This window comes from Rhea pennata, chromosome 5 (genome assembly GCF_028389875.1).
Source record: "Rhea pennata isolate bPtePen1 chromosome 5, bPtePen1.pri, whole genome shotgun sequence".
NCBI classification, from domain to species: domain Eukaryota; kingdom Metazoa; phylum Chordata; class Aves; order Rheiformes; family Rheidae; genus Rhea; species Rhea pennata.
In genome coordinates, this window is record NC_084667.1 from 52,324,986 (window position 1) to 52,340,832 (window position 15,847).

A 15,847-nucleotide genomic window follows, 5' to 3' on the forward strand; every position below is an offset into this window, starting at 1 on the left:
AGGGTTACTTCATTAACAGAAAGTAATTTAATCTAATCCTTTTTTCAACAACCAACAACTAATTCATAAATACAATTGTTTCCCTTCTTTTACTGATAGTTCATCAAATGAAACTGATTTTCCAGTGCTGCTGACAAGGAGTAACTTGGACCAGCAATAATCAATATTTAACAAAGAGAAAAGGCTACATGAGAGAAAAATTCTCACTTCCTAGGTCCAACTAAAATACAGTTGAAATTCTGCCATGTCTAAAGAGACTGAACAGATCCCCTGTTCAAGAAAGTTAACATTTTCATTGTTCTACATAACAGCAAATAATGATACATTTGACAAAGTCATCTCTTTTAAATGCTATTTTCTGCATATATGATTCAGTATATGATTCATTTTGTACAGTAAAATTTTTAAGAAATAGCAAAGTGAAAAGCTATTTAAAATATTTTGAGACTTTCCCCTTCCTCCCCTCATTTTTTCTTTGACTTCTTTCTTATTCTTCTGTTTGGATTTAATTGTAGAAACAAAATTTATCACAGAATAGGACCCCACTCTCAACATCATATGCACTGCCATTTAAACAACTAGACTAATTCTTCTGTGCTTCTGCACTATGTTTGTGTTTCTGACTTATATTGATTCCCTGTTCTGTGTTGCAAATACGTCTGTTCTAAATCATATTGTTACCAATTCTTTCTGCTGAAGTACACGATCCGTCCTGAAACTGGGATAAGATCTGCATTGACTCCCTTCAGCCTTGGCTGATAACATGACATCTCTATGCAAGCGCCTTGTGTACGCTTTTCAGTGTACAACCACAACACAAGCTCCACTGCCCAGCGTCAGAACACAGGTCTGTCTAGCCCATTATTGTGGTTTTGACAGCTGAAAAAAACAGGCACCTTTCTGTTTTTTTTTTTCACAACAAATGCAGATTTCAGCAATTCCAAATCACTGGGACACAACCTCAACTTTCAAAGGGTCCCCATTTGCTTGTATGACTCCTCCTTGTGCTGCTCTTTAGCCATGCTTGCTTCCTTTCAGAGTTTGTTGAGTCTTCTTCAGATGGCATTCTCTTTTTCTTCCCCAGATCAAATGCAAGAGGGAGGGAATGTCTTCAAATAGCTCCTGTATAGACTGTATATAGACTGTAGAAATTCAACTTTTCTAGCTGTCCTTTTTTTTAACTGCCTTTTTATTAAGCTTCCTCTTTCTCCACCCTCCCCCCAGTTTTCCTTTTGGAAATTAAGCAAATTTCCAGTAGATAAGTTTCCAGTCTAAGTCAATATTCTCATTTAAGGTTTCTTCTCCAGTGTTATTTCACAGACTTCTCTCATGGTTTTTGTAGAAGCAGCATGATATAAAGGTTTTCTCTGTGCTCCCCGAGTAAGCAGCATTCTGTTCTCAGTGCTCTTTCCTTCATTGTTGCTCACCCTTCCTAACTGACTACAGAAAACTTGAGCCCTGTATATAATTTTTATTTTATTTTATTTTATTTTGAGGATAGAGGATTCCAAAGATGTAGTCCCCAGTGGACATAGCATTCTAAAAAAGTGCTGGCATCTGTATCTGCAGGCTTCCTTACATTTTCATTTCCTGAATTTTCATTTCCTCAATTCCCTTAATTCTCATTTAAAAAATTCTTCTAGTACTTACATGATTTCAAGAGCTAGTGTCTTGCTTTCATTAAGATGTAAACAAAGCCCAGTGTTCCTATATTCCAGAGTGTCTTCATCTCCTGATGAACGAACCTTTCTTCCCTCCATTTTCTTAGTCATACCTTGAAACTGCCTCTCTCTACCTCTGTCTGGTCTTCCATATGGTGTAAGAAGTCTTTCTCAGCATGATGCTGTTGAATTCCTGTGCTTTAGCACCCTACCTAAAAACCTAAATGTTTCTCCAGAACCTCTCTACCCTACCTTTGGAGAAACTGGCATCCATGTGAGTCACAACGGCCTGTTTTCCCCTAGAGATCCCTAAGAACATGCCTGAAGGACACAGCCCAAGTCAGAGTCACCACCTCTGCTCCTGGAAGGCAAATCACAGTGTCCTCCTTGGAGTTACAAACTCAGCCATGCAGATGCTCAAGAAGCGACTGACCCTCCTCAAGTCTTCTCTTAAACAAATTCTGAAGATCAGCCTGCCCGTGACTAATGCTATTATTAAACTGGATTAAAGAGGTGCGACTCAAAAATCAAGAAACTGTTTAAGGAACCATGACCTGATCGAAACAGAAAAATACTTCTTTTATAGCATCAGAGAAGGAACTTTCAGCAAAGGAAACAATCTTACTATACACATCATTCATACTTTCCAACATGCATCTGCTCAGAGAAAAGGGAGAGAATCAAATACTTTTGTTAAAAAAAAAAAAAAAAAAAAAAAAGATCAAACCTGTTTTAGTAATTGGAGCTGAGACAGAAAATCTGATACTACAATAAATTTGTGATTCTGAAGTTTAGACCTGTTTAGAAATCTGGGTCTTGACTTTATTCTCTCCTGTATAGAGGTGTCAGATGATCTCTAAAATTTGGATGCAAGTTCAAATTTCAGATAATAATGTTCTGATGTGATAAGTTAAGGATCTTAAGTTTAAGTATCTTCCAGTTTAAAAGATAATGCCTGTTTTAAAAGGTATGTCTGATCACTTCTTAAAGGCAGAGCATAAAAAAAGATATATCCTTTAGCTAGACGTGTGCATAGATACTAAATAATTATTCAAAGAGTAAAAATTCTCCTTCTGCCTTTGGCAAAGGGAGCACTGAATGCTTTCAGATTACTGCCCTGATATAAAATTATCAAATCCTGATTGTTACTAAACACTGAGTTATAAGAAAACCCAAACCAAAAGAGATCTCTGTAGCATGCTTCCTTTCTTTCCTACTAATGTTGTCTATCATTGGCATTTTATTCAGGTGTCATTTAAAGAGACTTAAGTTAGATAGTTGGATTGTGTTTGCTGTTGTAATACATTAATTTTTGATGTTTTCTTCCCTTCATCTGTTAGCTAGCGGTAACCTCTCAAACTTCACACCTCTCTACTCTCAACCAACAGCAAATAGTCTGAGAAAAAGGAAGTCTGAAAGCTTATAGAACGAAGAAATAATTTTCAGAAATGAGAGACTCAGCTGATCTTAGCAGCAACAGCTGTCCATAGCAGTTGTTGAGTGGAGAACATCAGCAGGACCTCTCTCAGAGCGGCTGAAACAGCAACAGAGTCATGTTGAATCTCTCCATCAGGTACAGACCTGATCAGTTTTGTAATTCTACTTGCCTCGGGCATAGTGACAGATCCATGCATAAGCAACCAGATCAAACTCCAAGATAACTCAGCTGGAAACAAATTTGTTGCCACAGAAACAATTCCCGTTGAGAGGGCTCCTCGGCAAGGCACAGAATGCCATATACTTTCATGTGAGCCCATTTCTCAGCCTCCCTCTAACACAGTGTCTTAGGCCTATTATTTAGTCTCTTTTAAGGATAGATCAGCTACAGCTTCCAGATGAGATGGCTAAAAAGTTCTGCTTTTGCTACCCAGGAGGTTTACAGAGGTCAAAGCATGGTTTCTAGTGGAGAAAAAGGAATTATAGTGGACATATCCATCAGAGAATAAACTGCAATGCTAATTCTTAGCTGCTGCTGATTACTGTTACTTAAAATTATTGGCCAGTTGTTTTTAAACATTAAAGCTGCTCTGTATCTTTTCAAAACCAAGTGCCATCAGCTGTCAAGGACAGCAGCTCTACAAATGCTTCATCTGGCAGAATAATTCGTAACAAGCATTAAAAGCCACTCAAAATAAGCTTTATAGGAAAAACAAAGCCCTTGGAGGAAACATCCAGCTAATTGTAAGGTAATTGGCCTCACAAGGCTGCCACGTCTGGAGTCCTATTTCCATGGTTCTCCACTTAAAAATATTTAGCAAATATTGTTTTATTTGTTAATATTAAGAGCTCATGAGTCCAAACTAACTTTTTGTTCAGTTATCACCACGCACACAAGAATGGTCAGCAGCAATGAAGCCCCAACTTGATGCAAATGCCCTCAGATCAGATCTAGGAAAGCTGGCAAAGAGAGAACTTTCTCCTCTGTGAACTGTTCAAGATGGTTCAAAGCACACGGAGCACTTTGATGGCTGGATGACAACATCTCCTGCTTAGTGGAGCAAATCTCACACTGGTGCCTACAACTTTGCCTATACTTGGCCTTGGATACTGTGCTCAGCTGAAGGTAAAGTAGTTTCTGATCTGACCGACCTTTGGAAAAAGTCATCCTCCCGGCTCACTGTATTTCGTGTTATCACGTGTGATGACATTATGTACGTCTAGGCCAGCTGGGAACCATTCCCCCCGTTTTGCCTCTTTCACCTCTGTCTCCTTTGTCTCTGTTCCCTCTGTCTAGGACTCCTCAAGTCCCAGAGCAAAGAGTCAATTTTTCTCTGCTAGTGGCAAAGTGAGTTAAGTAAGACCCAGTGCAGATGCCAAGTGAGGTGACTTTTTAAAATGAGATATTGGAACTGTCACCTTTTTCTTTATTTAAAACTGTGATATTCATATCACAATGCTGTGATGTAAACATTATCACCTCCGAGGTGTGTCCCACTATCACAGAATGATGCATTGGCCTGATCCTATGAAACCAACACTTTCTCACCGTGTACACCCAGATCATGGAAAGACTCCTAAAACTTTGTGGAGGTACCTTATATTTTATCATCTTTGTTACAGCTTTATAGCACTAAACATAAAAGGAGCTAGAAAAAGCTGCCTTCTGCCTCTTCCCTCATATAACAGAAAGAGTTTATAATTGTGTGTGGAGAAGCAGTATCATTGGTGGGGGGGGAAGGAAGGAAGGGACAAAAAAATACTAAAAATAAGATGGGGAAGAAGGAAGGATGGGGTTGAGAGCAGTAAAAGTATGTGTTTGATCAGAAAAGGATTGTGAAAGTGGGCGTTAAAAACACAGGCTTGATTCACTTACTGGCTCCTTGATTAGAGGGAAGAAGAAGTGGTCAGATGTCATACCCTCCTGGAGCCCCTGTGAATACAGACCGCTAATGTGGAAAATGTCACGGAGGGAGCTGATTAACGCACTGCTCAGAACGTCCCGTAATGCTCAGAATGACACTGTCCTGTCTTGTGAGCCTCTGTGCAGCCACTTCTCGTCTCGCTGATAAATTTCCATAAATTTTTATTTATTAATATCTAGATGTGCTTTGAACAGAAAAGCAGAGAACAGGGCTGAATATTCTCCTAAATTCTCTATTTCTCAACCCTCCTCAAGATCACATAAAGCTTATCTCTCAGTGATTTACTTTTCTTGTTTCTCTAAAAAGACTGCCAAAGAGCCAGAAAAATTTATTAGCACCATAAGCAGCCTACAGTAGGGAACAAATGTTTGTAATCATATTAAAGAAAAAAGAAAGAAAAGAAGAAAAAATAGATCTCATTTCACTAAACAAACCTTCACATTCAAGTTTCATAAGTGGTGTAATAACAGTGAGAAAAATGGTTTACTGTTTGTAAAATATGTTGATAATACCCTTCTGAGATACAAAGACAAATCTGTATCACTGTACACAGAGCACCTACACACAACAGTGTGACAGTTTCCTGTTAGGCATAACTTTTGGTCTGTGAATCACACATTAGTCATTCAAAATAGTTTGTGTCTAGTTTTACATTTCTCCTAACTTCTCTGAAAATGACCAAGGGAATTTATCTTCTGGCTATTGCCCTGCTTCAGTCCTCACAAACGTGAAATAGATGATTCTAGGTTTATTTTAACAATTCCATTTCATTGATACGACGTCAACATCTAACTCTTCTTCTGCCTGAACACCCCTGGAGAAAGTTTTTTGGAAGAACTTCTGTTCAAATTATTTCCCACTAGCGGAACCTGGCAAAGGAAATTTATTTTGAAGTCATGAATTTTTGGACACGTTGTTTTGGTTGAGTCCTTGGACTGCCTTATCATTTTGCTTTGTCTCACTTTTAACAACCTAGCCAAAGCACAGTCCTGCCACCTTTCCCGGGGGTATAACCTTGTACAGCTTGGCTCACTGACAGAAACTTCGTTTGCTTTTAAGAATAAATAGATAAAAACGGAAACTCACCTGCGAGGAGTTTGTACAACGAGGCTTCCCCTGCGGTGCGAACAGCGCAAAACTTGTGCTGTCCCAGCGCCGGCTCAGGCTGCTGCCAAGGCTGCCCTCCTCCCAGCGGCGAGCAAGGCTGGTGGGGAAGCAGCGCCGGGGACAAGGAGGAGGAGATTGTGTTTCAGCGCCTGACGGTACAACTGTGAAGGAGACAGCCCAGCCCTCTCCTCCCTCACCCACTCATTCATAAATAAGGGAGACGTGCGTGCCGAAAGCAGATGCTAAATCCAGAGATGGCAGCGCGCAGCGCAGCGCTCACACCCACACCTACCGGCGCAGACACAAACCAGCGGAGACACCACACCGCACAGTGACTGATCAGGGCCACTGATGCACAGCCCAAATACTGCTGCTTGCAGCTTATCTAAACACACGCAGATGTTGACTTGTGTAGACACACTACAAAGTATACAGAGGATTAGTGTCGTTACTAACATTATTTATGTTAAGTTGTTCTTAGAGCTTGCTGAAGTCAGACCTTCACTACCTGAAGCAACAGCTGATCTCTGCACAAGACAGCTGCTTCTCCAGACGTATGAGAAGCAAGGGAAAGGAGGCAGATGTTTTCTTCCTCTGTCTTTTAAGCAGCTACTGAACCAAGGCACAGCAGTACACAACTTGTCCAAGGTCATTCAGGATGACTGTAGCAGATGTAGAAGCTGACCTTCTGCTAACTCACACTGCTACTCATTCCTCCAGGACAGAACTCTGCACTGTGGGGCAAGTTGTGAACTGTCTGTTATTCCAAGCGAATGTACACATTCTTAAAAAAACAGAGATATATGAATTACACCATTGAAGCTGGAGACAAAAGCTCCTATCAGTTTAGGTTTTCAACCATGCATAACTCACCCCATTCAGGACCCCTTGCCATGTCGCTGTGAGAACATGAAGTAACTCCCCGTTCTTGGCATAGAACTTGCAAAGAGAACTCCCATCTGCTCACGGTAATGACACGACAGTGCTCCAAAAGTGTCCAGAGACAGCAAGTCTGGAAATAGCAGCCTTGTGCTAAGTACTCTGAGACACGTTCTCTGTTTCAGGCTTGGTGGAAAGTGCAGGCTAATATAAGCAGACAAACAAAAAAGAAAAAAATGAGGAGAGGATACAATGACATCTACAAAACTTGGAAATACTCCAGGAGTACCCACAGGTAACGTCAGAACCAGCATCAAAAGTAACTACTCTTTCCAAATACACGCAAAGGGCTCTTCAGGTATAGCAAGCTAGCAGATGGCAGAAACCTTCCTCTGCCAGGTCTTCCGATAGATCATGGATCTATTATTAGCTAAAGGGTCAAGGACCTCTGTGAGCTTTTAAGGCGGGCTGCAGGAGAAAAAATATGACATTCTCAGACATTGCCTGAAAAGGCTGCAAAGAGCACAGAATGGTACCTTGCAGGCTCACGATGCTCCTTTGAGGATGGCAGAGATGCAGACAACATACCTGGCTCAGCAAGCAAGGCAGAGATTCCTGGGAGCATAGCCAGAAGCTGAACAATCTGATCCTGTGCAACATTAAAGAATAAGATGGTTTGTATCAAATTTATCAGCACTAGTCAGAAGCCCTCTCCCCTGCATTTAGTTTAAAAAAAAATCATACAGACTGGGATCTTTCAAGGAAGCAAAGTAAGACCTAATTCCAGTGCCTTTTAATCCACAATTGTATATGCTTGGATACCCCAGCTCCTTTATTAGATTTAAAGAATATATAAAGTATGATATTAATAAAATTAACTGCAGTTATTTCCTTGGCAATAGATAAGGCTGTACAACTCTTCAATAAAGAGCAACAGGGTATTATATGTTGGAGTATTTGCCATTCCTGAGAGCCTGCCAGGAGAAGAGACAACTTTGGTAACAAGCTCTCACTGGTGGTTGTGGAGGAAGCATTTCTACCTCCTGCAGGATCCAGGCTGCAGATGTTCTGAGTCAAGTCCTGCGAAGACTCACTGACACTGATTGCCCTCTTAGGTGCCACAGAAAGAGAAGTAATGTTGTGGGTAGTGCAGTATCTGTTTTCTAGGTCCCACTGTGGCTGCCATTCCCAGTGATGCTGAACACAGAACATGCTCAAAGGTAAGTATTAGATACATGGGTGCTCAGAATATCCAGAAAATACACTTTGTGTGTGTCATCACACACAATTTATCTCCGTTACAGTGTGCTAAAAGGGCCAGCTTTACCAACCTGGCTGATAAATCAGGCCTTGCAGGTGAAGGGAAAATCCTCACTTCTGCAAACCACCTCTTCCAAAAGTCACAGAGCAAAATAAACCCCAGAAAATCCTTGTTTCTTTTTCTTTCATCCAACCACTACATTTTGCTTTTTTCAGCATGTAGCTGCTGTAAAGCAGCTTTTTGAAGTAAAGAGACTTGGAAAGTGCACGAAGACCAGCCCATTCCAAGGGGCAGGACCAGTGTCTGCTGCAGAACACAGCCTCCATCACACATACAGCAGTTGCACTTTGGGACTCATTTAAAACTCTAAAAATGAAAAGAAATGACATTTCTGGTAGCCTTTTATCTCTATGAATAATACAACAGCTATTAAAGCTGACAAATAGCTATTACTCGGTGCAAGTAGCTTTTTTTGTTTGTTTGTTTGTTTTTTTGTTTTTCTCCTTGCTTTGGTCAATTCATGTTAACGTTTGTGATGATTAAGTAACTGCTAAATAGAATAACTCCCAACTTGCATATGTCACAGTGGCAGGCTTCAAAAAGAATGGAGCCTAACTGTTACAGATGGTCATAAATATTCTAGACACCACAGAAATGCAAAGCTGGAAGGAGGTCCTCTAGACCATCTCCTTTCTCTGAGGGCCGATAAATAAAGGTAGACTACCCCCCCTCCAGAGCTTTAGCCTGCTCTCTTCAACTTTCATGGAAGAATATTCTACATCTCCTCTGGCAACGTATCAGTTGTCTGGTCAGGCTTATTCTTGGAAAATTTCCCCTACTATTGAAGTCTTAATCTTCTGTGTTTCAAATTCATTTAATTTCTTCTTGTCCTTCTATGAGTCGACATGAAGTCTATCGCTGCCTTTCTCTATGTTTACCTTTTAAATGTGTGAGGATTAACCATGCTGCTTCTCTTAGATTTTACTTTTCTAGATTAAACAACTCATTCTTTCAGTTTTTTCCAAACCTCTGCTCACTCATGTTGGTCTCATTTCCAGTCCTTCACCATCTCTCTTTGACTATAATCCAAAGGAGGCCTTTCTGACAGAGTTGGCTCAATTTAAAAGTCAGCTCCAATTAACTGATCAATGCTTTGTCTTTAAAGGTCAACTTTCCTTTAGAAGTTTGATTTAAATCCTTTCAAGCAACCATTTCTGTGAGGAAAGGAGGAGAACTACTCTCTCTGTCTCTCGCAGTGATAACCCACATGCGCATTCATCCATTTTGTGGAGCTGAGAAATGAAAACTGGATACTGATCTTCCTTTTTGTCTTGGTGTCATCTCTAGAGGCCTCGTAGACTCACCTCTTATTCTGCACTGGGGGGTTACTACACAGAGGCAAGTTTCATTTATTCCAGCGACCTGTGCAAGAGGGAACACCACTGATGATTTCATTGCAGCCCAGACATCTTGATTTCTGCCCTCCTCATGCCCCAGTCTTTTCAACCTAATGTTTTAACTTTTCCCACAGGTTTCAGTTTTCACTTTTGCATTTTCTGCAGAGAACGTACACAGTCATCAGATCTGCACTCCAGCGGCCTCAGGGAGATGTGTGGACCAAGGATGTGCTGTATTTGCAAAACCTTTACACTTAGAATGTACCATACAAGGTAAACTTGACTCCAAGATTTCCCAGTGGAAAATGCCATTGACTGGGCCTGACACATGTGTTTCAAACACCAAATAATCTCAGTCATCCAGACTCCCTTTCTACCTCCAGAAGGAACTTCATATCTCTTCCCTTTATACTGTATCAGTAGCTGTCTGTCAGGTAAGACTTGCCATCCTTTCTCAGTGTCCAGCTTTGTGAGATTTCTTAGCTTCCCTTCCAAAGATCACACGGTTCCCATTCCCTCAAATTCAGCTTGGGCTTAGTTCTGTCTTTCAAGTCAACAGAAAAGCACCAAGCCTGTATTCTCCAGAAAAATAAGGAAAGAGAAGAGGAGAAAATATTCAATGAGAGAGCATCGTGTGAACAGTGCTCTGCTGGCAGTGTGACAAGATTTCGACAAAACCAGTATCAATGAAAAGCACTGGCCAGAAGAATTAAGCTGATCTTGTGACAATAGATACGGCCTGCAGATCTGGTCGCCAGCAGATGACACTTTGATTATCCTCCTGGGGCCTCTCACATGTCATGCTGGCTACTTGTGAACTTCCATCCATCAAATGCTGAATCTGTAAAGACACACACAATCTTTAAGGAATTTAAAGATTTTCATTTCTACTAAAAATGTCTGCTGGCCACCAAGACTGCACACTGGTGTCTGCTGCCTCCCTTTCCCTGAAGCCATTTCACCTGTATGCTGTCATGCTTCGAGAAAGAGACAAGGCACCACACATATGAGACTCTTCTCACACCCTGCAGTGAGCAACACCTTTCAGCTGACCCTGCTCTTCTGAGTTAGTGCCTCAGTTTTATCACACATGGGTGAGCATGACTCTTACAGGTTATCAGACTCCACAAGGCTGGAAATGCAGTCCAGTGCCAGGCAAACTGGCTTGGCTTACTGATGTCTTGAAGACTTACCTTACCTTATCCCTTTCCAGGGATTCTCCTTGTGAGTGTCCTTCAGCAGGTATAAACTCTCTCCTGCCTCAGAGGTTACCAAACTGGCTCCCACTTGGTACCTTCAGCAGCTACCTTCTGGTAGATAGAAAAAAGGTTGACAACACATTTGCGAAAAAGCTGAGGACCTTCTGCCATAAATTAAACCTCAGTATGGCAACACAGGCTTAGGCTATCTCAGCTCTGCTCAGGAATGTATAAACCTTGTGACCATCATCTTTCTCTCTACTCTCACCATGCTGCTGATTTCCAAGGCTCTTTGAAACGTAAATTCAGAAATGCTCATAATTTCTTACTTCTGCCTCACCTCAGCTCAGCCAAGGGGATCTAGCTGATATTGACATCCTATGTGGGTTATACTCACTGGTAACTTGCTTTATAAAGTTGGTTTTCATCTCTGCTAGAAGGGTAGGAAAGACTCGATGAATCCAGATGCAGATGGCAAATTATCCCCACAGTCTTTCCGACAGATACTGTCTTGCCTCTCTGGTTTCTTCATGAGGCAAAGATGTTTCATTTACACCAAGACAATAATTTACCCCCCTTTTGCTCCTAGTGGCAAACATCCAAGGTAGAACCTTCACTTCACACACTAGAAATAGGCTTCATATGACCTAACTTGATCCTTACTAGCACTGTAAAGTGTCTATATATGGCTGAGCAGTCATTATCCCTTGATAGCTCATGGAGAAGAAGAAGAAGGGTGAGCTGGCTTGTATTAGAATGAGCCCTTGTAGTACAGCTGGGGGTATTCGGTTCTCTTTTGCCTATAAAAGGAGAAAGGCTCTCAGTCTTGGAGAGTGAGCTTTTAAATATGTAGAGTTAGATGAGATGAATCTCATCTAGACACCCAGAAAGCTCTGCCTGTTTCTGTTCACAGGACTCTCTTCCATAGAGACCAACACAATGAAAGCTAAAAGTGCAGGAATGTCTACACAGACTATCAGAGCGATTAACATGTTTTGTCAAAATCTAGAAACATATTTCGCCAAAAACTAGGCGTAGTAAAATCATTTGTAGTGATTACAGCTACTCCAGAGTCCCGTCTGGAATATTTCTGTTCTTTCTATCTGTGTAACAACTGGCTGAATTCATCCTCTCACCTGCTCTTATGTCATTAAAGAGACACTGGGTTTGACATGCAGTTACTATTCGCATGAAGGACTCCAAGACCCATTCGTGGATGATTGTGCATGAGTTGGGAATAACTAGCTGGAATCACCACTAAGGTCCATACAAGTTTTCACTTAGAGATGGAAACCAAGGCTGGTAATAGCTAAATGGGCTACTTCAAAACGGATAGCCAGGTGGACTCGAATTCCTGTGTTCCCTTTCTTCCTCCTGTTAGTGCAAATCTAGGAATTTTAGACTGAGGGAGAACTGTGGCCATAAGGTAGTCCATATACCAGTGCCCCAATGCAAGGGGAAAGACAGGGCCTAAACACTCTTGAACCAATACTTTAAAGGCAAAAAAATTCCTGGCCTTTAGGAACTGCAGTAGACAGTCAAAGTACAAACTTATATAATTCCCCAGTTATTGGCTTTTCCCTCTTTGTAAAATATTGCTACAAAGAGACGACGCTAAGAAAACAGACTGAGGTTACTGATTTAGTTTAATTTTTGCTTTTCTTCTCATTTTCAATTTTAGATTCTCTTGTACAATACAGCCTCCTTTTCAAAAAAGCATTGGCTGTTTAGAAGTTAAACATTCAATCTGTTAGAATTTAACACATGAAGAGAATATTCTCTTGATTTTAGTTACAAAACAGCATGTGTCAAATTTCATCCAGTAAAATCTCATTAGTATCTGTTACCATTTATTTGCCTGGTTACATAAACAAGGAAACAAGCACAAGTTCATTGGAGCCCAACATAGAGAGCAGGGTGGGAGACTGAAGGGATTCAGGATCTGCCAAATGGAACTCTGTTACCATTGATATGGCTGGTTAAATAAACAAGGAAATGGATTCTTGTTCATGGGAGCCAAATGTGAATAGGACTGGGCTTCAGGAATTCAAGGTTTTCTCAATTAAAGAAGCCAAAATAAGCAAGGAAGGAAATTCTAAAACAAAGAAAATGATGCGGAGAGTCATACTGATATAAATACTTACAACTAAATAGAAGAAAATTGCCTCAATATACAAAATGTGATACCAATACACAGAAAGTGATATGGACCTTCTTAAATACATCGATGACCTTACTATCATTTTATCATTTTTAAGGACTAACAATTTCTCACAGAACTTCAAAGATATCTGTTGGACATAAAATGTCTAACGAATTGGCTTTAAAATTGTTATGAGACCTTGCATTAAAATCCTGCTACAGTAAGTAGAACTTCTATATTCAATTCGACGAAGAAATTTTTGAAAAATGTAAGTCTCAGTAAGTATGACTAAACACATTTTGAAATCTGAAAACAAGATTTAAAATGAGATTGGCTCTAGATGTCATGCAAACACGTGTTTTCTACACCACAAATACCCACAATGGTTTATAGCTCATGGTGCATTTCCTGCCTCAGCTATCAGTGATCACAGACAGGGCAAAATAGAGCAATACAGATGAGCTGAAGGATGACGTGGGCAAGAAATACAATGAGAAGACAGTGACCATGGTGCACGCCAAGGAGAGATGCAAGAGAGGAAAAGCCTCTGGAATGGTTGAAATTGCAGCATTTGTATAAAATGCTTGAGTAGCACAAGAGAAAGCAAGAAGAGGCAAGGGAGTATGGGGAATGTTTGAGGCAACAGTGGGTAAGAGCTAAGGAAGCACCAGAAAGCACTGAGAACTGGTACTGAGATGGGAACGGGATTACCTATTGATATCAAGACTTGGATGTGATTGTGTAAGAAAGACAAAGTCATTGACAGCCCAGCAATCACGGACAGACGAGAGAGAGGAAAAGGTGGTAAAAAAAAAAAAAAAAAAAAAAAAGAAGAGAGCTGGCTGATGGATAACTACATCCTTCAGCAACAGAGGTGAGCATGGAAAGAGTAGAGAAAGCTAGAACAAGATCTGGAAGGAAATGAGGTATAAAACAGAATTAAAGATAGAACATAGTTAAAGATAAAAGTCTAGGCTGAAGAATATAAAAGGTCTCCAGGGCTGGAGAGAAGTCATGAAGGAAGGAAAGTTGTTGGAGATTAAGTGGGCTTGCACAGAGGGTGGTAGCTGGTTGTATTGTCTGAGCTGTAAGACAGGATCTAGCAGAGGATCCACTGTCTGCATATTTCACACAGTTTCCTGCTAACACAAAGGTTGTTCTGTTGTTGGCAGAAGCGGTCATAAGGGCATACAAAAACATTGAAAAATACACCTTCCCCCACCAAATCCAGGAACAAGAGAATATTACATGAAAACATAAACAATAAAAAGTATCAACAGCCTATAGAGATCATCTTTCAAGCCAATGAAGGTACCAAGGCCTAATTCTGGAGTGCTATACACTAGTCCCTCCATCAGATACTGATTTAACCCTTTTATGCGCAAACTGACCTAAAACTAGTCTACCTGAAGGAGGGACTATCATCATTTTTTTTTCTTTAAACCAGAGAGCTGGAAGGTCTAATTAAGATGCAGCACATCAATGAAAAGGGCTCTTTAAAATGCTCTATCCTTTTGCCTGATTTATTCATACGCAAATAAAACTGATCAGGTTCAAAAGAGACTGAGGAAACTGAAGATTGCCAGTTTAAGCTTAATTTTAGCTAAATCTCAACTAAACTGATACAAGGTCTATCCTACACAGCTCATGGCCATCTGCTTTTCTCCATTTGCCTTTGGCATTGCTGTGAGCAAGACTCCTGCTTGCAAAGGACTCCAGTCCTAATATGTCGATTATTTTTTTCCCTTCACAGTAATTTTGTTGATTCTTAGTCCTTCTTTCCCTCTCAAATAGCCAAAGGGGTCCTAAGCAAGCATTCTCAAGCTAATCGGGAGTTTATATTTTGCTGTAGAGCACTGAGATGCTGCAGGAAAACCTTCCTGGGTAACCAGTGGTCCTGAAAAATATACATCTGTGGATTAAGTGTTTTATGGGTTCACAGAGCGCACACATGAATTCCAAGTTTTGATTAGATAGAGGAAAAAAAAGCCTATTTCAAAGGTACAGGGAGACATTTTTTATGGGTTTAGCAGGAACTGAACAGTCTTGCTCAGAGATACTTAAGGCAGCAAGGAAACATAGCCCTCCAAGTCCCATAACCTTCAAAACACCCTGCAGAATGGTAAAACAATCAGATTAGAAGCACTACAAAATGCTCACTTCAGTCCTTTGCAGACATTCCTTCCTACTTACTACTTACAGAAAACTCTCTCTTCCCTCCAATACAAGTCTCCAGAGACGCCTGAGTAGTCCACTTGGGAATTCTAGTTCTCCAGCTGCAATATTCTTCTCAAACTCTCACGTTCATTCTTAGCAAGTGTAATTCTTATTTTTTTCCATACAACTGTGCTTTACTTACCACGAGCATGTCTTAGATCCCTAGTGTGTGCCGACTACTGAAAAAGTGAACTACATGATCTTTTACTCTCACAGATGTTAGGTATTTCACAAGGAGAAGGCTCCTAGTCCTGCAACCTAGCATTCCTCCATTCTGACTGTGGAGGCAGCCAACACCTGACATGGAGAAGAGACGGAGGCTTTTATAATTTACCTAATGATGTGTTTTAAAGCAGAGGCTGTTAACTTCTCCCACGAATTATGAAGCATGAAGTTAAAAAAATAAAACTCTATGCTATTATACTTCTCTAAGTTCATAATTGAGGTTCATAATTGCCTGCAGCAAAAAGCTCCATCAACAGCCTCAGCACTGTACTTTAGCATGACATTCGCATCACTATCAGATGTCACTTCACTGAAGAGGGAATCAGACCTTTCTGTCTTCCCTTACATGCTTTTCACCAGCTAGTATCAATGCTCAAGTCTATTACTCTTTCTCAT

General features: G+C 40.6%; 1 protein-coding gene across 6 annotated transcripts in view; it reads right to left on the reverse strand.

The window, feature by feature from the left end:
• GPR68 (G protein-coupled receptor 68) overlaps positions 1-7,063 on the reverse strand; it is a 57,807-nt gene extending 50,744 nt beyond the window's left edge. For 4 of the 6 annotated variants that reach the window (XR_009958520.1, XR_009958523.1, XR_009958519.1 and 1 more), the window contains exon 1: positions 6,110-6,194. The gene's annotated coding sequence lies outside the window, so the exon portion shown is untranslated. Of the gene's footprint in view, positions 1-6,109; positions 6,195-7,003 lie in introns of those variants that run through there. The other 2 variants (XR_009958522.1, XR_009958521.1) reach the window with 2 other exon arrangements.
• Between the last annotated feature and the right edge of the window lie 8,784 nt (positions 7,064-15,847).